The 27,681-nt window shown below is 38.9% G+C and overlaps 5 non-coding genes across 5 annotated transcripts; all 5 read left to right on the forward strand.

Moving 5' to 3' along the window:
- Positions 1-12,741: 12,741 nt before the first annotated feature.
- On the forward strand, positions 12,742-14,739 carry LOC113564750. Its single transcript, XR_003408285.1, has one exon. It is a non-coding gene; the product is annotated as a small subunit ribosomal RNA (ribosomal RNA).
- Positions 14,740-15,588: 849 nt separating this feature from the next.
- LOC113564756 lies at positions 15,589-15,767 on the forward strand. Its single transcript, XR_003408290.1, has one exon. It is a non-coding gene; the product is annotated as a 5.8S ribosomal RNA (ribosomal RNA).
- Positions 15,768-16,155: 388 nt separating this feature from the next.
- Positions 16,156-20,116, forward strand: LOC113564752. The gene has a single exon (XR_003408287.1). It is a non-coding gene; the product is annotated as a large subunit ribosomal RNA (ribosomal RNA).
- A 4,047-nt stretch (positions 20,117-24,163) lies between these two features.
- Positions 24,164-26,158, forward strand: LOC113564749. Its single transcript, XR_003408284.1, has one exon. It is a non-coding gene; the product is annotated as a small subunit ribosomal RNA (ribosomal RNA).
- Positions 26,159-27,004: 846 nt separating this feature from the next.
- On the forward strand, positions 27,005-27,183 carry LOC113564757. The gene has a single exon (XR_003408291.1). It is a non-coding gene; the product is annotated as a 5.8S ribosomal RNA (ribosomal RNA).
- The last annotated feature ends 498 nt before the right edge of the window (positions 27,184-27,681 follow it).

Below are 27,681 nucleotides of genomic sequence, written 5' to 3' on the forward strand. Positions count from 1 at the left end.
CATGTCAATATTCTATTGTCATCAGATACTGGCATATCTGAGGTGAATATGTTGTACAGCACAGGACCGAGTACGCTGCCCTGAGGTACTCCGGCTCTCACCACGTGTTGGGGTGATTTGGAGTTACTGCTCCTCACGTAAAACCTCCTCTCTTCCACGTATGCCTTGAGGAACATGTAGTATGGGGTAGGTAACTGTTGCTTCAGCTTAAAAAGCAGGCCGAGGTGCCACACCCTGTCGAAAGCCTGCCTCACATCGAGGAAGACTGCCGCGCAATACTTCTTGTTTTCGAAGGCATCGAAGACCCTGGAGACGACCCGGTGGCACTGCTGGATGGCGCCATGTCCTTGCCTGAAACCGAACTGGTGGTCAGGGATGGTCCTCTTTTCCTCCAGGATGGTCAGCAACCTCTTGAGGAACAGCTTCTCAAGGATTTTTGACAGGATGGCGAGTAGACTGATCGGCCTGTATGAGCCTAACTCGGCTTCTGGCTTGCCCGGCTTGTGTATGAGGATAACCTCAGCGCACTTCCACTGAGAAGGAAAGTGTCCCAGTCTTAAGCATTGGTTCATCAGAGCCTTCAGGTACTCTATGCAGTTCGCTGGGAGCAGCTTGAGGGCAGCTGCGTCGATTTGGTCGTGGCCAGGAGATTTGGTGAGCTTCAAGCACGAGATCTCATCCAGAATCTCCTGACTACCTATCTCTGCGATAGGCAGGTCCATAGGGCAGGCTGCGTCAACGAACTGCTTCGTCTCTTCAACGTCTTCGTCATCACATAGGGCGAATGGCTGAAAGCTGGTTTCCAGGTGGTCAGCAAACGCATCCGCTTTCTCTTGGCTTGTCCGGCACCATACACCTGCAGCTGTTTTGACAGGTGGCACCCTCCGCGCAGGCCTCTTCAGATATTTGGTGGCGTTCCAGATGTTGTGCTCAGCATTGCCAGGCTCCAGTTCTATTAGGTACTCCTCGAGCGCCTTGTTTCTCGAGTCATGAAGCATCTGTTTGAGCTGCTTGCAGGCTCTGTTGTAGGCCCTCTTGTCGGACGGTGTTCTGCTAGTCTGCCAGACTCTCCTCAGCCTCCTTTTCTCCGATACCATCGATGCCAGTTCAGTCGACCATAGATGGTTGTCCCTGCGGGCCACTTGGGGTCTCCCACTGTTGGTAGGACGTGTGGGTGTGGCCATCCTTGCCGCCTGCTGGATTTTGCCAGTAAGGCTAGCAACGGCTTCGTCTATGTCTCCTCCAGTGCTGATAGTCGGATGTGGGTCAACGTTTTCTTCAAGCCAGCTTTTAAACACAGTTATGTCGGTATTTCGCCTGATCAGTTTGGTGCCTCTGGGGGTGCTTAGGAAGGAGGTCCTAAGTACTATCCTGACCATGCTGTGGTCAGAGCACAGCTCGTAGCACCCAACTGTAGATACTTTCGCCGGGTCGATTCCTCTACTGATGCCTAGATCAAGGAGGTCCGGTATTTTGTTAGGGTCACTGGGCCAGTATGTTGGCTCACCCGTTGTGTGCAGATTGCAGCCCAACTCTCTGACGCACCTAAGCAGAGTGCTGCCCTTGGGGTTGACAATCCTGGAGCCCCACCATGTGTGCTTGGCATTAAAGTCTCCGCCAATAAGAAATTTGGGACCCAAGTTTTTCAGCTGCAGTGACAACTCGGGATGGCTGATTGTATAACGCGGGGGCAAGTATGCTGCCGCGATACAGATTTTGCCCGAATGTGTCAGCAGCTGGATCCTGGCGCATTGCATCCATTCCAGCTGCACCGGCTCCATCTCCTCGTACAGTAATCCTCTTCGTACGATTACTGTGGCTCCACCTCTGATCCTGTCCGCTGGGTGCAAGGCGTTGACCACCTCGTAGCCAGGGATTTTGAAGTGAGACCTCGTTGTAAAGTGGGTCTCGCTGACCAGCATCACGTCTACCTGGTTGGTTTTCAGGTAGAGCTCCACTTCTGGCTTGTTCCGCGCCAAGCCGTTAGCATTCCAGATTACTATTTGTGTATTCATGGCATGGTTCTCTGGCAGGAGAACATGGCCATCACCATGTCTTTAAACTGGGAGAACATTGAGGCCATCATGTTCTCCATGCGCTTCATTATTCTCTCCTCCAACGCTGCCTCCCGGTCAATGAGACCTTGTTGGTTGAAGGTGTGTTTGGGTTGCTGTTGCTGGGGGTATCCTCCCCTGATGACGTCAGCGTAGCTAAAGCCAGTGAATGTGGCGTTGTTGGTTGTCGTTGGTGGTGTATGGGCCCCTTTCGGCGGTGGTGTCATCGTCTTCGTTTTTGGCTTAGGGGAAGCCCTCTTCTTGGCCTCGATGTATACTCGACAGCCTTGGTATGACGCAGTGTGCGCCTCCCCGCAGTTACCGCATGTAGCAGGAGCGTCTTTGGCCTTAGTGCACTCGGTAGATGCATGCCCCTGACCGCATTTTACGCAAGTGTACTGCAATCTGCAGTACCTCTTGGTATGCCCGAAAGCCTGGCAGCGGTAGCACTGCACCAGGTCATTGAATTTTCTGGGCTCCTCGGTGGAGACCACAGCGTGGCAGAGCCTGTTGATCTCGAACACCTTTTTATTGTTACTTGAAGGCTCCAAGTTTACGAAGAACATAGCCATAGGTTTCTTTGTGGTTCTCGAGATGGCGTTCTTGATATCTCGAACAGTGTGTCCGAGCCCCTTCAGTTCTTCAGTGATGAGGTCAACTGGCGTTGTTGAATGTAGCCCTTTAATTACCACGCGAAAAGCTCGGTTTTCCTTGAGTTGGAAAGTCCTGAAGGCCATGTTGTGGTTGTCCATGTGGTTGACAATTTTCCGGTATGTCGAGCTGTCTTTCGGCATGATTCTGACGCTACCGCCTCCGGTAGCCTTGTAGGCGAAGCTACCTGGCTCGGTTACTTCTCCAAGGTCAGCTAGCATATCTGCGATGCTGTGCACCCCAGGTATTATGATTGGAGGGGGCTTGGGAACAGTGGCCTCCACTGGTATAGCTGGTTCCTTGGTGACAACGTCCTCTTCGATAGGCAGTGCAGCGAATCGGTTGGTATTTGACAGCAGCTCCTCAGCATCGCTGACCTTGTTGACTTTGGCCAGCTTAGCTGTCTTTTTCTTTAGGGGCAAGGTGAACTGTCGTACCTCACCTGGTTCCTCGTATTCATCGTCAGATTCGCTGGAGCTGGAGCTGGAGCTGGAGCTGCCAGTGGCCGACGTCTTCTTCTTCATGGGTTTTAGTACCTTGGGTACTTTGGGGTTTACGGTCGTAGCTAGATTAGGTGGCTCCTTGCGCTTGCCTGCATTCTTCTTAGGCACCAGCGTTTGCCAACCATTTTTCTTAGAAGTGGGCAGAGCCACATTATCCACTTCCATATCGTTTTTGCCCATGGTAACTGCGTGCAGTAGCACGTGTCTTTCAGATTTTGCCTTTCTGTACGAGTGAGTGTTAATTGTCAGGCACAGAAGGGGGGAGCAAAGAGCGCCACCTGGTGGCGCTTTATGGGACTGATTAACGCCCTCTGGCGGAGAAATTTTTTACTATAGGGGTAGAGGCGCCACCTATTTCGAAACTGGTTGTGGTTATCGGGTTCAATTTAGCCAGTACACACACCACTGGAACAGCTGTTCCACCAGCTGAGTAGGCGACGACTGGTGACACCAGACAGCTGATTTGCTAAACACGTGCACTTTTGCAAATAAGTTAAATACCATCTGCAGCCAAAGCACACGTTGCATGAACTTGCGTTCGCGTATCACACGCACTTCAGGTCTTGGGCCAACTTTCTGTACGTTTTTGAAGATTCCAGGTTTACTTTTTCACAGCGAAAATCACTCAGAGAATAAACACTTTATCCGTAGGCACGTCTGCACTCGACGAGAGTTAGGAAGTGACTGAATGGATGTGATGCCAATGTAATTTGTAACATAGTAAATTGGGAGGATCTTCGATCACCTGATGCCGCGCTAGTTACATATAAAAGCATTATTTAATACAATGACAAAGCCTAGAATCAATTGTAAACGACTTTTGTAACAGGCAAGGTGTTGTAAGTGGTTGAGCAGCTGCCATACTGCGATCCACTGAAGCTTATCCTTTGCTTGATGATTCGATATAAAATATATAAGTACTTTTATCATGTACTTATAATGGGTGCCCAGAGTGCCCAGAATAGAGTAGCCAGTAGCCAAATGCTTTGTCATCAATTTAGTCAGTCACTTCCTAACTCTCGTCGAGTGCAGACGTGCCTACGGATAAAGTGTTTATTCTCTGAGTGATTTTCGCTGTGAAAAAGTAAACCTGGAATCTTCAAAAACGTACAGAAAGTTGGCCCAAGACCTGAAGTGCGTGTGATACGCGAACGCAAGTTCATGCAACGTGTGCTTTGGCTGCAGATGGTATTTAACTTATTTGCAAAAGTGCACGTGTTTAGCAAATCAGCTGTCTGGTGTCACCAGTCGTCGCCTACTCAGCTGGTGGAACAGCTGTTCCAGTGGTGTGTGTACTGGCTAAATTGAACCCGATAACCACAACCAGTTTCGAAATAGGTGGCGCCTCTACCCCTATAGTAAAAAATTTCTCCGCCAGAGGGCGTTAATCAGTCCCATAAAGCGCCACCAGGTGGCGCTCTTTGCTCCCCCCTTCTGTGCCTGACAATTAACACTCACTCGTACAGAAAGGCAAAATCTGAAAGACACGTGCTACTGCACGCAGTTACCATGGGCAAAAACGATATGGAAGTGGATAATGTGGCTCTGCCCACTTCTAAGAAAAATGGTTGGCAAACGCTGGTGCCTAAGAAGAATGCAGGCAAGCGCAAGGAGCCACCTAATCTAGCTACGACCGTAAACCCCAAAGTACCCAAGGTACTAAAACCCATGAAGAAGAAGACGTCGGCCACTGGCAGCTCCAGCTCCAGCTCCAGCTCCAGCGAATCTGACGATGAATACGAGGAACCAGGTGAGGTACGACAGTTCACCTTGCCCCTAAAGAAAAAGACAGCTAAGCTGGCCAAAGTCAACAAGGTCAGCGATGCTGAGGAGCTGCTGTCAAATACCAACCGATTCGCTGCACTGCCTATCGAAGAGGACGTTGTCACCAAGGAACCAGCTATACCAGTGGAGGCCACTGTTCCCAAGCCCCCTCCAATCATAATACCTGGGGTGCACAGCATCGCAGATATGCTAGCTGACCTTGGAGAAGTAACCGAGCCAGGTAGCTTCGCCTACAAGGCTACCGGAGGCGGTAGCGTCAGAATCATGCCGAAAGACAGCTCGACATACCGGAAAATTGTCAACCACATGGACAACCACAACATGGCCTTCAGGACTTTCCAACTCAAGGAAAACCGAGCTTTTCGCGTGGTAATTAAAGGGCTACATTCAACAACGCCAGTTGACCTCATCACTGAAGAACTGAAGGGGCTCGGACACACTGTTCGAGATATCAAGAACGCCATCTCGAGAACCACAAAGAAACCTATGGCTATGTTCTTCGTAAACTTGGAGCCTTCAAGTAACAATAAAAAGGTGTTCGAGATCAACAGGCTCTGCCACGCTGTGGTCTCCACCGAGGAGCCCAGAAAATTCAATGACCTGGTGCAGTGCTACCGCTGCCAGGCTTTCGGGCATACCAAGAGGTACTGCAGATTGCAGTACACTTGCGTAAAATGCGGTCAGGGGCATGCATCTACCGAGTGCACTAAGGCCAAAGACGCTCCTGCTACATGCGGTAACTGCGGGGAGGCGCACACTGCGTCATACCAAGGCTGTCGAGTATACATCGAGGCCAAGAAGAGGGCTTCCCCTAAGCCAAAAACGAAGACGATGACACCACCGCCGAAAGGGGCCCATACACCACCAACGACAACCAACAACGCCACATTCACTGGCTTTAGCTACGCTGACGTCATCAGGGGAGGATACCCCCAGCAACAGCAACCCAAACACACCTTCAACCAACAAGGTCTCATTGACCGGGAGGCAGCGTTGGAGGAGAGAATAATGAAGCGCATGGAGAACATGATGGCCTCAATGTTCTCCCAGTTTAAAGACATGGTGATGGCCATGTTCTCCTGCCAGAGAACCATGCCATGAATACACAAATAGTAATCTGGAATGCTAACGGCTTGGCGCGGAACAAGCCAGAAGTGGAGCTCTACCTGAAAACCAACCAGGTAGACGTGATGCTGGTCAGCGAGACCCACTTTACAACGAGGTCTCACTTCAAAATCCCTGGCTACGAGGTGGTCAACGCCTTGCACCCAGCGGACAGGATCAGAGGTGGAGCCACAGTAATCGTACGAAGAGGATTACTGTACGAGGAGATGGAGCCGGTGCAGCTGGAATGGATGCAATGCGCCAGGATCCAGCTGCTGACACATTCGGGCAAAATCTGTATCGCGGCAGCATACTTGCCCCCGCGTTATACAATCAGCCATCCCGAGTTGTCACTGCAGCTGAAAAACTTGGGTCCCAAATTTCTTATTGGCGGAGACTTTAATGCCAAGCACACATGGTGGGGCTCCAGGATTGTCAACCCCAAGGGCAGCACTCTGCTTAGGTGCGTCAGAGAGTTGGGCTGCAATCTGCACACAACGGGTGAGCCAACATACTGGCCCAGTGACCCTAACAAAATACCGGACCTCCTTGATCTAGGCATCAGTAGAGGAATCGACCCGGCGAAAGTATCTACAGTTGGGTGCTACGAGCTGTGCTCTGACCACAGCATGGTCAGGATAGTACTTAGGACCTCCTTCCTAAGCACCCCCAGAGGCACCAAACTGATCAGGCGAAATACCGACATAACTGTGTTTAAAAGCTGGCTTGAAGAAAACGTTGACCCACATCCGACTATCAGCACTGGAGGAGACATAGACGAAGCCGTTGCTAGCCTTACTGGCAAAATCCAGCAGGCGGCAAGGATGGCCACACCCACACGTCCTACCAACAGTGGGAGACCCCAAGTGGCCCGCAGGGACAACCATCTATGGTCGACTGAACTGGCATCGATGGTATCGGAGAAAAGGAGGCTGAGGAGAGTCTGGCAGACTAGCAGAACACCGTCCGACAAGAGGGCCTACAACAGAGCCTGCAAGCAGCTCAAACAGATGCTTCATGACTCGAGAAACAAGGCGCTCGAGGAGTACCTAATAGAACTGGAGCCTGGCAATGCTGAGCACAACATCTGGAACGCCACCAAATATCTGAAGAGGCCTGCGCGGAGGGTGCCACCTGTCAAAACAGCTGCAGGTGTATGGTGCCGGACAAGCCAAGAGAAAGCGGATGCGTTTGCTGACCACCTGGAAACCAGCTTTCAGCCATTCGCCCTATGTGATGACGAAGACGTTGAAGAGACGAAGCAGTTCGTTGACGCAGCCTGCCCTATGGACCTGCCTATCGCAGAGATAGGTAGTCAGGAGATTCTGGATGAGATCTCGTGCTTGAAGCTCACCAAATCTCCTGGCCACGACCAAATCGACGCAGCTGCCCTCAAGCTGCTCCCAGCGAACTGCATAGAGTACCTGAAGGCTCTGATGAACCAATGCTTAAGACTGGGACACTTTCCTTCTCAGTGGAAGTGCGCTGAGGTTATCCTCATACACAAGCCGGGCAAGCCAGAAGCCGAGTTAGGCTCATACAGGCCGATCAGTCTACTCGCCATCCTGTCAAAAATCCTTGAGAAGCTGTTCCTCAAGAGGTTGCTGACCATCCTGGAGGAAAAGAGGACCATCCCTGACCACCAGTTCGGTTTCAGGCAAGGACATGGCGCCATCCAGCAGTGCCACCGGGTCGTCTCCAGGGTCTTCGATGCCTTCGAAAACAAGAAGTATTGCGCGGCAGTCTTCCTCGATGTGAGGCAGGCTTTCGACAGGGTGTGGCACCTCGGCCTGCTTTTTAAGCTGAAGCAACAGTTACCTACCCCATACTACATGTTCCTCAAGGCATACGTGGAAGAGAGGAGGTTTTACGTGAGGAGCAGTAACTCCAAATCACCCCAACACGTGGTGAGAGCCGGAGTACCTCAGGGCAGCGTACTCGGTCCTGTGCTGTACAACATATTCACCTCAGATATGCCAGTATCTGATGACAATAGAATATTGACATGCACCTACGCCGACGACACAGCGCTCCTGTGCTCTGACACAACCCCTACCCTGGCAGCGCAAGGGCTGCAACACGAGCTGGACACGATACAGTCATGGCTGAAAAGGTGGAACATCACCATAAACGCTGACAAATCCACCTACGTCACGTTTACACTCAGACCAGACAACTGTCCACCCGTCCACATCAACGGCACCAACATACCGTCCAACTCGAGGGCCAAGTACCTGGGACTAACCCTGGACAAGCGTCTCACATGGAAGGACCACATAGGGGATAAAGTAAAACTCATGAGGCACAAATGCCGCTCCATGACATGGCTTCTGGGCAGACGAAGCACGCTACCGACTAGATACAAACTACTCCTCTACAAAGCCATCATAAAGCCGGCTTGGACATACGGCATCGAGCTGTGGGGCACTGCCTCCCATACAAATATCAAAAGACTACAGAGAGCAGAATGCCGCATCCTAAGATTTATCCTCAACTGTCCTTACTACGTGAGGAACACGACAATCAAAAGGGACCTCAAAATGCAAAGTGTCGCCGAGGAGTCCAGGAAAGCCAGCAGGAGGCACCTGGAGAAGCTGGAAAACCACCAAAACCAACTTGCTGTCAACCTCCTGGACAACAGCCTACAGCGCAGAAGACTCCGAAGAAACCATCCACTTGACCTACCTTTCCGGGTTCCCTAAAGGAATCCCCTGATGACCCTAGCTATTAAATATAAGATTGCCTAGAAAATCTACTTAACCGCCAATGTACCACATAATTTAATTGATTGCCCTCCTGGGCAGATGTAAATAAAGATACTGTAATATTAAAAAAAAAAAAAAAAAAAAAAAATCAATTTAGTGACACGCATATGAAATCAAGTAAAGTTGCCAAGACGCATATGATAATGTCCCTATCATATTAAAGAACTAAAGAACTTAAAGAAATCAAGTAAAGTTGCCAAATGCTTTGTCATCAAATTAGTGACGCATATGATAATGTCCCTATCATATTAAAGAAATAAAGAACTTAAAGAAATCGAGTTAAGTTGCCAAGACGCATATGATATTGTCCCTATCTAATTATACAAATAAAGAACTTAAAGAAATCAAGTAAAGTTGCCAAGACGCATATGATAATGTCCCTATCATATTAAAGAACTAAAGAACTTAAAGAAATCAAGTCAAGTTGCCAAATGCTTTGTCATCAAATTAGTGACGCATATGATATTGTCCCTATCTAATTATAGAAATAAAGAACTTAAAGAACTCAAGTAAAGTTGCCAAGACGCATATGATAATGTCCCTATCATATTAAAGAACTAAAGAACTTAAAGAAATCAAGTCAAGTTGCCAAATGCTTTGTCATCAAATTAGTGACGCATATGATATTGTCCCTATCTAATTATAGAAATAAAGAACTTAAAGAACTCAAGTAAAGTTGCCAAAACGCATATGATAATGTCCCTATCATATTAAAGAACTAAAGAACTTAAAGAAATCAAGTAAAGTTGCCAAATGCTTTGTCATCAAATTAGTGACGCATATGATAATGTCCCTATCATATTAAAGAAATAAAGAACTTAAAGAAATCGAGTTAAGTTGCCAAGACGCATATGATATTGTCCCTATCTAATTATACAAATAAAGAACTTAAAGAAATCAAGTAAAGTTGCCAAGACTCATATGATAATGTCCCTATCATATTAAAGAACTAAAGAACTTAACGAAATCAAGTAAAGTTGCCAATACGCATATGATATTGTCCCTATCATATTAAAGAAATAAAGAACTTAAAGAAATCAAGTAAAGTTGCCAAGACACATATGATATTGTCCCTATCATATAAATATAGGATAAATGTATATAATTATATATAAAGAAAAATATATGAAATATCCGTATATTTATTGAACAATATAAGGAAATTATATATAAAACATATGAAAAGGAATATTTATTGTATGTATAAAAGAAAAAATTCAGAAATACTCCTATATTCTCTTAGTATTATAGAGAAAACCCATATAAGTGAGAGGTATTAGTAGTGTAAACGACGCTTTGATCGACAGAGGGTTCAAAAACTACTATAGGTAGGCAGTGGTTGCCGACCTCTCGTATTGTTCAAAACTTATGTATTCATATGATTTTGACAATAATATAAGGAAATTAATTATAAAACATATGAAAATGAATATTTATTATATGTATAAAGGAAAAAATTCAGAAATACTCCTATATTCTCTTAGTATTATAGAGAAAACCCATATAAGTGAGAGGTATTAGTAGTGTAAACGACGCTTTGATCGACAGAGGGTTCAAAAACTACTATAGGTAGGCAGTGGTTGCCGACCTCTCGTATTGTTCAAAACTTATGTATTCATATGATTTTGACAATAATATAAGGAAATTAATTATAAAACATATGAAAATGAATATTTATTATATGTATAAAGGAAAAAAATCAGAAATACTCCTATATTCTCTTAGTATTATAGAGAAAACCCATATAAGTGAGAGGTATTAGTAGTGTAAACGACGCTCTGATCGACAGAGGGTTCAAAAACTACTATAGGTAGGCAGTGGTTGCCGACCTCTCGTATTGTTCAAAACTTATGTATTCATATGATTTTGACAATAATATAAGGAAATTAATTATAAAACATATGAAAATGAATATTTATTATATGTATAAAGGAAAAAATTCAGAAATACTCCTATATTCTCTTAGTATTATAGAGAAAACCCATATAAGTGAGAGGTATTAGTAGTGTAAACGACGCTTTGATCGACAGAGGGTTCAAAAACTACTATAGGTAGGCAGTGGTTGCCGACCTCTCGTATTGTTCAAAACTTATGTATTCATATGATTTTGACAATAATATAAGGAAATTAATTATAAAACATATGAAAATGAATATTTATTATATGTATAAAGGAAAAAATTCAGAAATACTCCTATATTCTCTTAGTATTATAGAGAAAACCCATATAAGTGAGAGGTATTAGTAGTGTAAACGACGCTCTGATCGACAGAGGGTTCAAAAACTACTATAGGTAGGCAGTGGTTGCCGACCTCTCGTATTGTTCAAAACTTATGTATTCATATGATTTTGACAATAATATAAGGAAATTAAATATAAAACATATGAAAATGAATATTTATTATATGTATAAAGGAAAAAATTCAGAAATACTCCTATATTCTCTTAGTATTATAGAGAAAACCCATATAAGTGAGAGGTATTAGTAGTGTAAACGACGCTTTGATCGACAGAGGGTTCAAAAACTACTATAGGTAGGCAGTGGTTGCCGACCTCTCGTATTGTTCAAAACTTATGTATTCATATGATTTTGACAATAATATAAGGAAATTAATTATAAAACATATGAAAATGAATATTTATTATATGTATAAAGGAAAAAATTCAGAAATACTCCTATATTCTCTTAGTATTATAGAGAAAACCCATATAAGTGAGAGGTATTAGTAGTGTAAACGACGCTCTGATCGACAGAGGGTTCAAAAACTACTATAGGTAGGCAGTGGTTGCCGACCTCTCGTATTGTTCAAAACTTATGTATTCATATGATTTTGACAATAATATAAGGAAATTAAATATAAAACATATGAAAATGAGCAATTATCATATGATTAATGGAAAAAATAATTCATTTATATATGAATAAAGGAAAATTCTCTTAATATATAAGAGAATAGCACGTGTTGGGTGGCAAACAGAATTGAAAATACCCGCTTTGAGGACAGCGGGTTCAAAAACTACTATAGGTAGGCAGTGGTTGCCGACCTCATGCATTATTCGAAATATATATTTCGGATCATGATGATTTAAATTTGGTTACTTACAAATAAAGTATATTATTATCCGTACAAATTTGTTTCTCAGTTCTTATGAACATGGGACTTGGCTCCGCGGTTAATAGGAATATACGACTTTAGATAATATCGTTGAAACAACAGTCAAGTTTCTATTATACATAGAATAACAAATCGTTTCCATATATTATCGTTAATTTTTGGAGGCAGGCAAATTTATTGTTATTTATTTAATAATATATTACCTGCCGTAAAGTTGGAAAATTATATCGTTACCGCGGTATAATATATATATTCATATTTATTACATGATGGAAAAATTACAAAATTTTTAATATAGAAATCATATGCGCTCGGTTTTACGTTATGTATTACCAGAGAGTTATATGGATAAAGATAAATTTTAAATTTATCATCAAATTGCAAATGATTTAACTCAATATTTATATTGGTTAAACAAAAATTGTACATGTGTGGATACAATAATTATGTATGTTGGAAACAAAATGATATTTTAGAATGAAATATGTATAATATAAATACAAAATTATAGAAATATATATTATTGAACTTGTTAATAATGGTGAAACAAGTATAAAAATATAATGGAATATACGAATACGAATGCTATATAAAAATGGCCGTAATCGAATTAAAAGAGATTTAAAATTTTACCCAAAGGCAAAATATTGAAGTATTTTTCAATATGATATAATAAATGGAATTATATAAAATGGAAATCTATAATATTTATATTGCTTATTTCAATTCGAAAAATATGAATGGAATATGAAGAAAGAAACATTATTCTGGTTGATCCTGCCAGTAGTTATATGCTTGTCTCAAAGATTAAGCCATGCATGTCTAAGTACACACGAATTAAAAGTGAAACCGCAAAAGGCTCATTATATCAGTTATGGTTCCTTAGATCGTTAACAGTTACTTGGATAACTGTGGTAATTCTAGAGCTAATACATGCAATTAAAACATGAACCTTATGGGACATGTGCTTTTATTAGGCTAAAACCAAGCGATCGCAAGATCGTTATATTGGTTGAACTCTAGATAACATGCAGATCGTATGGTCTTGTACCGACGACAGATCTTTCAAATGTCTGCCCTATCAACTTTTGATGGTAGTATCTAGGACTACCATGGTTGCAACGGGTAACGGGGAATCAGGGTTCGATTCCGGAGAGGGAGCCTGAGAAACGGCTACCACATCTAAGGAAGGCAGCAGGCGCGTAAATTACCCACTCCCAGCTCGGGGAGGTAGTGACGAAAAATAACAATACAGGACTCATATCCGAGGCCCTGTAATTGGAATGAGTACACTTTAAATCCTTTAACAAGGACCAATTGGAGGGCAAGTCTGGTGCCAGCAGCCGCGGTAATTCCAGCTCCAATAGCGTATATTAAAGTTGTTGCGGTTAAAACGTTCGTAGTTGAACTTGTGCTTCATACGGGTAGTAGTACAACTTACAATTGTGGTTAGTACTATACCTTTATGTATGTAAGCGTATTACCGGTGGAGTTCTTATATGTGATTAAATACTTGTATTTTTTCATATGTTCCTCCTATTTAAAAACCTGCATTAGTGCTCTTAAACGAGTGTTATTGTGGGCCGGTACTATTACTTTGAACAAATTAGAGTGCTTAAAGCAGGCTTCAAATGCCTGAATATTCTGTGCATGGGATAATGAAATAAGACCTCTGTTCTGCTTTCATTGGTTTTCAGATCAAGAGGTAATGATTAATAGAAGCAGTTTGGGGGCATTAGTATTACGACGCGAGAGGTGAAATTCTTGGACCGTCGTAAGACTAACTTAAGCGAAAGCATTTGCCAAAGATGTTTTCATTAATCAAGAACGAAAGTTAGAGGTTCGAAGGCGATCAGATACCGCCCTAGTTCTAACCATAAACGATGCCAGCTAGCAATTGGGTGTAGCTACTTTTATGGCTCTCTCAGTCGCTTCCCGGGAAACCAAAGCTTTTGGGCTCCGGGGGAAGTATGGTTGCAAAGCTGAAACTTAAAGGAATTGACGGAAGGGCACCACCAGGAGTGGAGCCTGCGGCTTAATTTGACTCAACACGGGAAAACTTACCAGGTCCGAACATAAGTGTGTAAGACAGATTGATAGCTCTTTCTCGAATCTATGGGTGGTGGTGCATGGCCGTTCTTAGTTCGTGGAGTGATTTGTCTGGTTAATTCCGATAACGAACGAGACTCAAATATATTAAATAGATATCTTCAGGATTATGGTGCTGAAGCTTATATAGCCTTCATTCATGGTGGCAGTAAAATGTTTATTGTGTTTGAATGTGTTTATGTAAGTGGAGCCGTACCTGTTGGTTTGTCCCATTATAAGGACACTAGCTTCTTAAATGGACAAATTGCGTCTAGCAATAATGAGATTGAGCAATAACAGGTCTGTGATGCCCTTAGATGTCCTGGGCTGCACGCGCGCTACAATGAAAGTATCAACGTGTATTTCCTAGACCGAGAGGTCCGGGTAAACCGCTGAACCACTTTCATGCTTGGGATTGTGAACTGAAACTGTTCACATGAACTTGGAATTCCCAGTAAGTGTGAGTCATTAACTCGCATTGATTACGTCCCTGCCCTTTGTACACACCGCCCGTCGCTACTACCGATTGAATTATTTAGTGAGGTCTCCGGACGTGATCACTGTGACGCCTTGCGTGTTACGGTTGTTTCGCAAAAGTTGACCGAACTTGATTATTTAGAGGAAGTAAAAGTCGTAACAAGGTTTCCGTAGGTGAACCTGCGGAAGGATCATTATTGTATAAAATCCTTACCGTTAATAAAAATTTGTTATAATACAAATACATTTTGAATTTACCAAAATTACTTACCAAATTACCAAATTAAAAAATTTACCAAATTTATATTACCATATTATCAAATTTACCAGATTACCAAATTTTACAAAAGCAAAGCGCATAATATGATATGATTATAGAACGAAACGATTCAATTGAATCAAATTAAAAATATATATATAAATATATATTAAAATAAAAGTTAAAATCAAAATAAAATGAATCTGATGGGTTTTTATTTATATGAGGCTTTGGCAACCTCATAAGATTTTAACATGTTGTGTAATGGCGGGCACAACAAAAAAAAATATTATATATATGTGGCTTTGAAATGTAAAAATAAAACTTCGAATATTGGAGAGATCGAAGATATCAAATTCGAAAATGGAAATCGAATTAAAACATTAAAAATAATGGTTATCAAAATAATTTGTTAATATAAAATGGTGAACTTTGTGTGTATATGGACCATAATATACACGCGTTGCGAATATGTATTGTTCATCTTAGTTATGAGCATACGTTGGCTAATGCAACAACCTAAAATATACAATGTTGTACCTGGTACCCATCAGGTTAATGTTTTATATAAATTGCAGTATGTATCGCCCAAACATAGTTAAATATAAACCGTAAATAACCAGATTATATGATACATAATGCTTATATGAAACTAAGACATTTCGCAGCATTTATTTTAGGTATAAAAATACATTTATTGAAGGAATTGATATATGCCAGTAAAATGGTGTATTTTTAATTTCTTTCAATAAAAACAAAATTGACATTATATAAAAATGAATTATAAAACTCTAAGCGGTGGATCACTCGGCTCATGGGTCGATGAAGAACGCAGCAAACTGTGCGTCATCGTGTGAACTGCAGGACACATGAACATCGACATTTTGAACGCATATCGCAGTCCATGCTGTTATGTACTTTAATTAATTTTATAGTGCTGCTTGGACTACATATGGTTGAGGGTTGTAAGACTATGCTAATTAAGTTGTTTATAAATTTTATAAGCATATGGTATATTATTGGATAAAATAATAATATTTTTATTCATAATATTAAAAAATATATATGAAAAACATTATCTCACATTTGGATGTGAAAAACGAAGAGAAATATTTTCTTTTTCGATCAAGTAATACTGAGAAATGTCTAGCATAAAAAATTGAATTATTTTTCATCTAGAATTGTCTCTTATTAATGATTCGGAAATAGAAAAAACTTGGTTATGTTATTATTCTTCGTTGGTTCGTTTAATGGAAAACACTTTGCTACAAAAATAATGGAAATTTTATAACGAATTTAATAAAATGTTTTTATCATTATATATAAAGAATTAATGGCAAGAAAAAGTTATATACAACCTCAACTCATATGGGACTACCCCCTGAATTTAAGCATATTAATTAGGGGAGGAAAAGAAACTAACAAGGATTTTCTTAGTAGCGGCGAGCGAAAAGAAAACAGTTCAGCACTAAGTCACTTTGTCTATATGGCAAATGTGAGATGCAGTGTATGGAGCGTCAATATTCTAGTATGAGAAATTAACGATTTAAGTCCTTCTTAAATGAGGCCATTTACCCATAGAGGGTGCCAGGCCCGTATAACGTTAATGATTACTAGATGATGTTTCCAAAGAGTCGTGTTGCTTGATAGTGCAGCACTAAGTGGGTGGTAAACTCCATCTAAAACTAAATATAACCATGAGACCGATAGTAAACAAGTACCGTGAGGGAAAGTTGAAAAGAACTCTGAATAGAGAGTTAAACAGTACGTGAAACTGCTTAGAGGTTAAGCCCGATGAACCTGAATATCCGTTATGGAAAATTCATCATTAAAATTGTAATATTTAAATAATATTATGAGGATAGTGTGCATTTTTTCCATATAAGGACATTGTAATCTATTAGCATATACCAAATTTATCATAAAATATAACTTATAGTTTATTCCAATTAAATTGCTTGCATTTTAACACAGAATAAATGTTATTAATTTGATAAAGTGCTGATAGATTAATATGATTACAGTGCGTTAATTTTTCGGAATTATATAATGGCATAATTATCATTGATTTTTGTGTTTATTATATGCACTTGTATGATTAACAATGCGAAAGATTCAGGATACCTTCGGGACCCGTCTTGAAACACGGACCAAGGAGTCTAACATATGTGCAAGTTATTGGGATATAAACCTAATAGCGTAATTAACTTGACTAATAATGGGATTAGTTTTTTAACTATTTATAGCTAATTAACACAATCCCGGGGCGTTCTATATAGTTATGTATAATGTATATTTATATTATTTATGCCTCTAACTGGAACGTACCTTGAGCATATATGCTGTGACCCGAAAGATGGTGAACTATACTTGATCAGGTTGAAGTCAGGGGAAACCCTGATGGAAGACCGAAACAGTTCTGACGTGCAAATCGATTGTCAGAATTGAGTATAGGGGCGAAAGACCAATCGAACCATCTAGTAGCTGGTTCCTTCCGAAGTTTCCCTCAGGATAGCTGGTGCATTTTAATATTATATAAAATAATCTTATCTGGTAAAGCGAATGATTAGAGGCCTTAGGGTCGAAACGATCTTAACCTATTCTCAAACTTTAAATGGGTAAGAACCTTAACTTTCTTGATATGAAGTTCAAGGTTATGATATAATGTGCCCAGTGGGCCACTTTTGGTAAGCAGAACTGGCGCTGTGGGATGAACCAAACGTAATGTTACGGTGCCCAAATTAACAACTCATGCAGATACCATGAAAGGCGTTGGTTGCTTAAAACAGCAGGACGGTGATCATGGAAGTCGAAATCCGCTAAGGAGTGTGTAACAACTCACCTGCCGAAGCAACTAGCCCTTAAAATGGATGGCGCTTAAGTTGTATACCTATACATTACCGCTAAAGTAGATGATTTATATTACTTGTGATATAAATTTTGAAACTTTAGTGAGTAGGAAGGTACAATGGTATGCGTAGAAGTGTTTGGCGTAAGCCTGCATGGAGCTGCCATTGGTACAGATCTTGGTGGTAGTAGCAAATAATCGAATGAGACCTTGGAGGACTGAAGTGGAGAAGGGTTTCGTGTGAACAGTGGTTGATCACGAGTTAGTCGGTCCTAAGTTCAAGGCGAAAGCCGAAAATTTTCAAGTAAAACAAAAATGCCAAATTATATAAACAAAGCGAAAATAATACACTTGAATAATTTTGAACGAAAGGGAATACGGTTCCAATTCCGTAACCTGTTGAGTATCCGTTTGTTATTAAATATGGGCCTCGTGCTCATCCTGGCAACAGGAACGACCATAAAGAAGCCGTCGAGAGATATCGGAAGAGTTTTCTTTTCTGTTTTATAGCCGTACTACCATGGAAGTCTTTCGCAGAGAGATATGGTAGATGGGCTAGAAGAGCATGACATATACTGTTGTGTCGATATTTTCTCCTCGGACCTTGAAAATTTATGGTGGGGACACGCAAACTTCTCAACAGGCCGTACCAATATCCGCAGCTGGTCTCCAAGGTGAAGAGTCTCTAGTCGATAGAATAATGTAGGTAAGGGAAGTCGGCAAATTAGATCCGTAACTTCGGGATAAGGATTGGCTCTGAAGATTGAGATAGTCGGGCTTGATTGGGAAACAATAACATGGTTTATGTGCTCGTTCTGGGTAAATAGAGTTTCTAGCATTTATGTTAGTTACTTGTTCCCCGGATAGTTTAGTTACGTAGCCAATTGTGGAACTTTCTTGCTAAAATTTTTAAGAATACTATTTGGGTTAAACCAATTAGTTCTTATTAATTATAACGATTATCAATTAACAATCAATTCAGAACTGGCACGGACTTGGGGAATCCGACTGTCTAATTAAAACAAAGCATTGTGATGGCCCTAGCGGGTGTTGACACAATGTGATTTCTGCCCAGTGCTCTGAATGTCAAAGTGAAGAAATTCAAGTAAGCGCGGGTCAACGGCGGGAGTAACTATGACTCTCTTAAGGTAGCCAAATGCCTCGTCATCTAATTAGTGACGCGCATGAATGGATTAACGAGATTCCTACTGTCCCTATCTACTATCTAGCGAAACCACAGCCAAGGGAACGGGCTTGGAATAATTAGCGGGGAAAGAAGACCCTTTTGAGCTTGACTCTAATCTGGCAGTGTAAGGAGACATAAGAGGTGTAGAATAAGTGGGAGATATTAGACCTCGGTTTGGTATCGTCAATGAAATACCACTACTCTTATTGTTTCCTTACTTACTTGATTAAATGGAACGTGTATCATTTCCTAGCCATTATACGGATATATTTATTATATCTTATGGTATTGGGTTTTGATGCAAGCTTCTTGATCAAAGTATCACGAGTTTGTTATATAATCGCAAACAAATTCTTTAATAAAACGATGCATTTATGTATTTTTGATTTGAAAATTTGGTATAACTCCAATTACTCAGGTATGATCCAATTCAAGGACATTGCCAGGTAGGGAGTTTGACTGGGGCGGTACATCTCTCAAATAATAACGGAGGTGTCCCAAGGCCAGCTCAGTGCGGACAGAAACCACACATAGAGCAAAAGGGCAAATGCTGACTTGATCTCGGTGTTCAGTACACACAGGGACAGCAAAAGCTCGGCCTATCGATCCTTTTGGTTTAAAGAGTTTTTAACAAGAGGTGTCAGAAAAGTTACCATAGGGATAACTGGCTTGTGGCGGCCAAGCGTTCATAGCGACGTCGCTTTTTGATCCTTCGATGTCGGCTCTTCCTATCATTGTGAAGCAAAATTCACCAAGCGTTGGATTGTTCACCCATGCAAGGGAACGTGAGCTGGGTTTAGACCGTCGTGAGACAGGTTAGTTTTACCCTACTAATGACAAAACGTTGTTGCGACAGCATTCCTGCGTAGTACGAGAGGAACCGCAGGTACGGACCAATGGCACAATACTTGTTCGAGCGAACAGTGGTATGACGCTACGTCCGTTGGATTATGCCTGAACGCCTCTAAGGTCGTATCCGTGCTGGACTGCAATGATAAATAAGGGGCAATTTGCATTGTATGGCTTCTAAACCATTTAAAGTTTATAATTTACTTTATAAACGACAATGGATGTGATGCCAATGTAATTTGTAACATAGTAAATTGGGAGGATCTTCGATCACCTGATGCCGCGCTAGTTACATATAAAAGCATTATTTAATACAATGACAAAGCCTAGAATCAATTGTAAACGACTTTTGTAACAGGCAAGGTGTTGTAAGTGGTTGAGCAGCTGCCATACTGCGATCCACTGAAGCTTATCCTTTGCTTGATGATTCGATATAAAATATATAAGTACTTTTATCATGTACTTATAATGGGTGCCCAGAGTGCCCAGAATAGTAGCCAGTAGCCAAATGCTTTGTCATCAATTTAGTGACACGCATATGAAATCAAGTAAAGTTGCCAAGACGCATATGATAATGTCCCTATCATATTAAAGAACTAAAGAACTTAAAGAAATCAAGTAAAGTTGCCAAATGCTTTGTCATCAAATTAGTGACGCATATGATAATGTCCCTATCATATTAAAGAAATAAAGAACTTAAAGAAATCGAGTTAAGTTGCCAAGACGCATATGATATTGTCCCTATCTAATTATACAAATAAAGAACTTAAAGAAATCAAGTAAAGTTGCCAAGACGCATATGATAATGTCCCTATCATATTAAAGAACTAAAGAACTTAAAGAAATCAAGTCAAGTTGCCAAATGCTTTGTCATCAAATTAGTGACGCATATGATATTGTCCCTATCTAATTATAGAAATAAAGAACTTAAAGAACTCAAGTAAAGTTGCCAAGACGCATATGATAATGTCCCTATCATATTAAAGAACTAAAGAACTTAAAGAAATCAAGTCAAGTTGCCAAATGCTTTGTCATCAAATTAGTGACGCATATGATATTGTCCCTATCTAATTATAGAAATAAAGAACTTAAAGAACTCAAGTAAAGTTGCCAAAACGCATATGATAATGTCCCTATCATATTAAAGAACTAAAGAACTTAAAGAAATCAAGTAAAGTTGCCAAGACGCATATGATATTGTCCCTATCATATTAAAGAAATAAAGAACTTAAAGAAATCAAGTAAAGTTGCCAATACGCATATGATATTGTCCCTATCATATAAATATAGGATAAATGTATATAATTATATATAAAGAAAAATATATGAAATATCCGTATATTTATTAACTAAAGAACTTAAAGAAATCAAGTAAAGTTGCCAAGACGCATATGATAATGTCCCTATCATATTAAAGAAATAAAGAACTTAAAGAAATCAAGTAAAGTTGCCAAGACGCATATGATATTGTCCCTATCTAATTATAGAAATAAAGAACTTAAAGAAATCAAGTAAAGTTGCCAAGACGCATATGATATTGTCCCTATCATATTATAGATATAAAGAACTTAAAGAAATCAAGTAAAGTTGCCAAATGCTTTGTCATCAAATTAGTGACGCATATGATATTGTCCCTATCTAATTATAGAAATAAAGAACTTAAAGAACTCAAGTAAAGTTGCCAAAACGCATATGATAATGTCCCTATCATATTAAAGAACTAAAGAACTTAAAGAAATCAAGTAAAGTTGCCAAGACGCATATGATATTGTCCCTATCATATTAAAGAAATAAAGAACTTAACGAAATCAAGTAAAGTTGCCAATACGCATATGATATTGTCCCTATCATATTAAAGAAATAAAGAACTTAAAGAAATCAAGTAAAGTTGCCAAGACACATATGATATTGTCCCTATCATATAAATATAGGATAAATGTATATAATTATATATAAAGAAAAATATATGAAATATCCGTATATTTATTGAACAATATAAGGAAATTATATATAAAACATATGAAAAGGAATATTTATTGTATGTATAAAAGAAAAAATTCAGAAATACTCCTATATTCTCTTAGTATTATAGAGAAAACCCATATAAGTGAGAGGTATTAGTAGTGTAAACGACGCTTTGATCGACAGAGGGTTCAAAAACTACTATAGGTAGGCAGTGGTTGCCGACCTCTCGTATTGTTCAAAACTTATGTATTCATATGATTTTGACAATAATATAAGGAAATTAATTATAAAACATATGAAAAGGAATATTTATTGTATGTATAAAAGAAAAAATTCAGAAATACTCCTATATTCTCTTAGTATTATAGAGAAAACCCATATAAGTGAGAGGTATTAGTAGTGTAAACGACGCTTTGATCGACAGAGGGTTCAAAAACTACTATAGGTAGGCAGTGGTTGCCGACCTCTCGTATTGTTCAAAACTTATGTATTCATATGATTTTGACAATAATATAAGGAAATTAATTATAAAACATATGAAAATGAATATTTATTATATGTATAAAGGAAAAAATTCAGAAATACTCCTATATTCTCTTAGTATTATAGAGAAAACCCATATAAGTGAGAGGTATTAGTAGTGTAAACGACGCTTTGATCGACAGAGGGTTCAAAAACTACTATAGGTAGGCAGTGGTTGCCGACCTCTCGTATTGTTCAAAACTTATGTATTCATATGATTTTGACAATAATATAAGGAAATTAATTATAAAACATATGAAAATGAATATTTATTATATGTATAAAGGAAAAAAATCAGAAATACTCCTATATTCTCTTAGTATTATAGAGAAAACCCATATAAGTGAGAGGTATTAGTAGTGTAAACGACGCTCTGATCGACAGAGGGTTCAAAAACTACTATAGGTAGGCAGTGGTTGCCGACCTCTCGTATTGTTCAAAACTTATGTATTCATATGATTTTGACAATAATATAAGGAAATTAATTATAAAACATATGAAAATGAATATTTATTATATGTATAAAGGAAAAAATTCAGAAATACTCCTATATTCTCTTAGTATTATAGAGAAAACCCATATAAGTGAGAGGTATTAGTAGTGTAAACGACGCTTTGATCGACAGAGGGTTCAAAAACTACTATAGGTAGGCAGTGGTTGCCGACCTCTCGTATTGTTCAAAACTTATGTATTCATATGATTTTGACAATAATATAAGGAAATTAATTATAAAACATATGAAAATGAATATTTATTATATGTATAAAGGAAAAAATTCAGAAATACTCCTATATTCTCTTAGTATTATAGAGAAAACCCATATAAGTGAGAGGTATTAGTAGTGTAAACGACGCTCTGATCGACAGAGGGTTCAAAAACTACTATAGGTAGGCAGTGGTTGCCGACCTCTCGTATTGTTCAAAACTTATGTATTCATATGATTTTGACAATAATATAAGGAAATTAAATATAAAACATATGAAAATGAGCAATTATCATATGATTAATGGAAAAAATAATTCATTTATATATGAATAAAGGAAAATTCTCTTAATATATAAGAGAATAGCACGTGTTGGGTGGCAAACAGAATTGAAAATACCCGCTTTGAGGACAGCGGGTTCAAAAACTACTATAGGTAGGCAGTGGTTGCCGACCTCATGCATTATTCGAAATATATATTTCGGATCATGATGATTTAAATTTGGTTACTTACAAATAAAGTATATTATTATCCGTACAAATTTGTTTCTCAGTTCTTATGAACATGGGACTTGGCTCCGCGGTTAATAGGAATATACGACTTTAGATAATATCGTTGAAACAACAGTCAAGTTTCTATTATACATAGAATAACAAATCGTTTCCATATATTATCGTTAATTTTTGGAGGCAGGCAAATTTATTGTTATTTATTTAATAATATATTACCTGCCGTAAAGTTGGAAAATTATATCGTTACCGCGGTATAATATATATATTCATATTTATTACATGATGGAAAAATTACAAAATTTTTAATATAGAAATCATATGCGCTCGGTTTTACGTTATGTATTACCAGAGAGTTATATGGATAAAGATAAATTTTAAATTTATCATCAAATTGCAAATGATTTAACTCAATATTTATATTGGTTAAACAAAAATTGTACATGTGTGGATACAATAATTATGTATGTTGGAAACAAAATGATATTTTAGAATGAAATATGTATAATATAAATACAAAATTATAGAAATATATATTATTGAACTTGTTAATAATGGTGAAACAAGTATAAAAATATAATGGAATATACGAATACGAATGCTATATAAAAATGGCCGTAATCGAATTAAAAGAGATTTAAAATTTTACCCAAAGGCAAAATATTGAAGTATTTTTCAATATGATATAATAAATGGAATTATATAAAATGGAAATCTATAATATTTATATTGCTTATTTCAATTCGAAAAATATGAATGGAATATGAAGAAAGAAACATTATTCTGGTTGATCCTGCCAGTAGTTATATGCTTGTCTCAAAGATTAAGCCATGCATGTCTAAGTACACACGAATTAAAAGTGAAACCGCAAAAGGCTCATTATATCAGTTATGGTTCCTTAGATCGTTAACAGTTACTTGGATAACTGTGGTAATTCTAGAGCTAATACATGCAATTAAAACATGAACCTTATGGGACATGTGCTTTTATTAGGCTAAAACCAAGCGATCGCAAGATCGTTATATTGGTTGAACTCTAGATAACATGCAGATCGTATGGTCTTGTACCGACGACAGATCTTTCAAATGTCTGCCCTATCAACTTTTGATGGTAGTATCTAGGACTACCATGGTTGCAACGGGTAACGGGGAATCAGGGTTCGATTCCGGAGAGGGAGCCTGAGAAACGGCTACCACATCTAAGGAAGGCAGCAGGCGCGTAAATTACCCACTCCCAGCTCGGGGAGGTAGTGACGAAAAATAACAATACAGGACTCATATCCGAGGCCCTGTAATTGGAATGAGTACACTTTAAATCCTTTAACAAGGACCAATTGGAGGGCAAGTCTGGTGCCAGCAGCCGCGGTAATTCCAGCTCCAATAGCGTATATTAAAGTTGTTGCGGTTAAAACGTTCGTAGTTGAACTTGTGCTTCATACGGGTAGTACAACTTACAATTGTGGTTAGTACTATACCTTTATGTATGTAAGCGTATTACCGGTGGAGTTCTTATATGTGATTAAATACTTGTATTTTTTCATATGTTCCTCCTATTTAAAAACCTGCATTAGTGCTCTTAAACGAGTGTTATTGTGGGCCGGTACTATTACTTTGAACAAATTAGAGTGCTTAAAGCAGGCTTCAAATGCCTGAATATTCTGTGCATGGGATAATGAAATAAGACCTCTGTTCTGCTTTCATTGGTTTTCAGATCAAGAGGTAATGATTAATAGAAGCAGTTTGGGGGCATTAGTATTACGACGCGAGAGGTGAAATTCTTGGACCGTCGTAAGACTAACTTAAGCGAAAGCATTTGCCAAAGATGTTTTCATTAATCAAGAACGAAAGTTAGAGGTTCGAAGGCGATCAGATACCGCCCTAGTTCTAACCATAAACGATGCCAGCTAGCAATTGGGTGTAGCTACTTTTATGGCTCTCTCAGTCGCTTCCCGGGAAACCAAAGCTTTTGGGCTCCGGGGGAAGTATGGTTGCAAAGCTGAAACTTAAAGGAATTGACGGAAGGGCACCACCAGGAGTGGAGCCTGCGGCTTAATTTGACTCAACACGGGAAAACTTACCAGGTCCGAACATAAGTGTGTAAGACAGATTGATAGCTCTTTCTCGAATCTATGGGTGGTGGTGCATGGCCGTTCTTAGTTCGTGGAGTGATTTGTCTGGTTAATTCCGATAACGAACGAGACTCAAATATATTAAATAGATATCTTCAGGATTATGGTGCTGAAGCTTATATAGCCTTCATTCATGGTGGCAGTAAAATGTTTATTGTGTTTGAATGTGTTTATGTAAGTGGAGCCGTACCTGTTGGTTTGTCCCATTATAAGGACACTAGCTTCTTAAATGGACAAATTGCGTCTAGCAATAATGAGATTGAGCAATAACAGGTCTGTGATGCCCTTAGATGTCCTGGGCTGCACGCGCGCTACAATGAAAGTATCAACGTGTATTTCCTAGACCGAGAGGTCCGGGTAAACCGCTGAACCACTTTCATGCTTGGGATTGTGAACTGAAACTGTTCACATGAACTTGGAATTCCCAGTAAGTGTGAGTCATTAACTCGCATTGATTACGTCCCTGCCCTTTGTACACACCGCCCGTCGCTACTACCGATTGAATTATTTAGTGAGGTCTCCGGACGTGATCACTGTGACGCCTTGCGTGTTACGGTTGTTTCGCAAAAGTTGACCGAACTTGATTATTTAGAGGAAGTAAAAGTCGTAACAAGGTTTCCGTAGGTGAACCTGCGGAAGGATCATTATTGTATAAAATCCTTACCGTTAATAAAAATTTGTTATAATACAAATACATTTTGAATTTACCAAAATTACTTACCAAATTACCAAATTAAAAAATTTACCAAATTTATATTACCATATTATCAAATTTACCAGATTACCAAATTTTACAAAAGCAAAGCGCATAATATGATATGATTATAGAACGAAACGATTCAATTGAATCAAATTAAAATATATATATAAATATATATTAAAATAAAAGTTAAAATCAAAATAAATGAATCTGATGGGTTTTTATTTATATGAGGCTTTGGCAACCTCATAAGATTTTAACATGTTGTGTAATGGCGGGCACAACAAAAAAAATATTATATATATGTGGCTTTGAAATGTAAAAATAAAACTTCGAATATTGGAGAGATCGAAGATATCAAATTCGAAAATGGAAATCGAATTAAAACATTAAAAATAATGGTTATCAAAATAATTTGTTAATATAAAATGGTGAACTTTGTGTGTATATGGACCATAATATACACGCGTTGCGAATATGTATTGTTCATCTTAGTTATGAGCATACGTTGGCTAATGCAACAACCTAAAATATACAATGTTGTACCTGGTACCCATCAGGTTAATGTTTTATATAAATTGCAGTATGTATCGCCCAAACATAGTTAAATATAAACCGTAAATAACCAGATTATATGATACATAATGCTTATATGAAACTAAGACATTTCGCAGCATTTATTTTAGGTATAAAAATACATTTATTGAAGGAATTGATATATGCCAGTAAAATGGTGTATTTTTAATTTCTTTCAATAAAAACAAAATTGACATTATATAAAAATGAATTATAAAACTCTAAGCGGTGGATCACTCGGCTCATGGGTCGATGAAGAACGCAGCAAACTGTGCGTCATCGTGTGAACTGCAGGACACATGAACATCGACATTTTGAACGCATATCGCAGTCCATGCTGTTATGTACTTTAATTAATTTTATAGTGCTGCTTGGACTACATATGGTTGAGGGTTGTAAGACTATGCTAATTAAGTTGTTTATAAATTTTATAAGCATATGGTATATTATTGGATAAAATAATAATATTTTATTCATAATATTAAAAAATATATATGAAAAACATTATCTCACATTTGGATGTGAAAAACGAAGAGAAATATTTTCTTTTTCAATCAAGTAATACTGAGAAATGTCTAGCATAAAAAATTGAATTATTTTTCATCTAGAATTGTCTCTTATTAATGATTCGGAAATAGAAAAAACTTGGTTATGTTATTATTCTTCGTTGGTTCGTTTAATGGAAAACACTTTGCTACAAGAAATAATGGAAATTTTATAACGAATTTAATAAAATGTTTTTATCATTATATATAAAGAATTAATGGCAAGAAAAAGTTATATACAACCTCAACTCATATGGGACTACCCCCTGAATTTAAGCATATTAATTAGGGGAGGAAAAGAAACTAACAAGGATTTTCTTAGTAGCGGCGAGCGAAAAGAAAACAGTTC

Source organism: Drosophila erecta, unplaced genomic scaffold, assembly GCF_003286155.1.
Source record: "Drosophila erecta strain 14021-0224.00,06,07 unplaced genomic scaffold, DereRS2 tig00000433-arrow-arrow-pilon, whole genome shotgun sequence".
Taxonomy (NCBI): Eukaryota; Metazoa; Arthropoda; class Insecta; order Diptera; family Drosophilidae; genus Drosophila; species Drosophila erecta.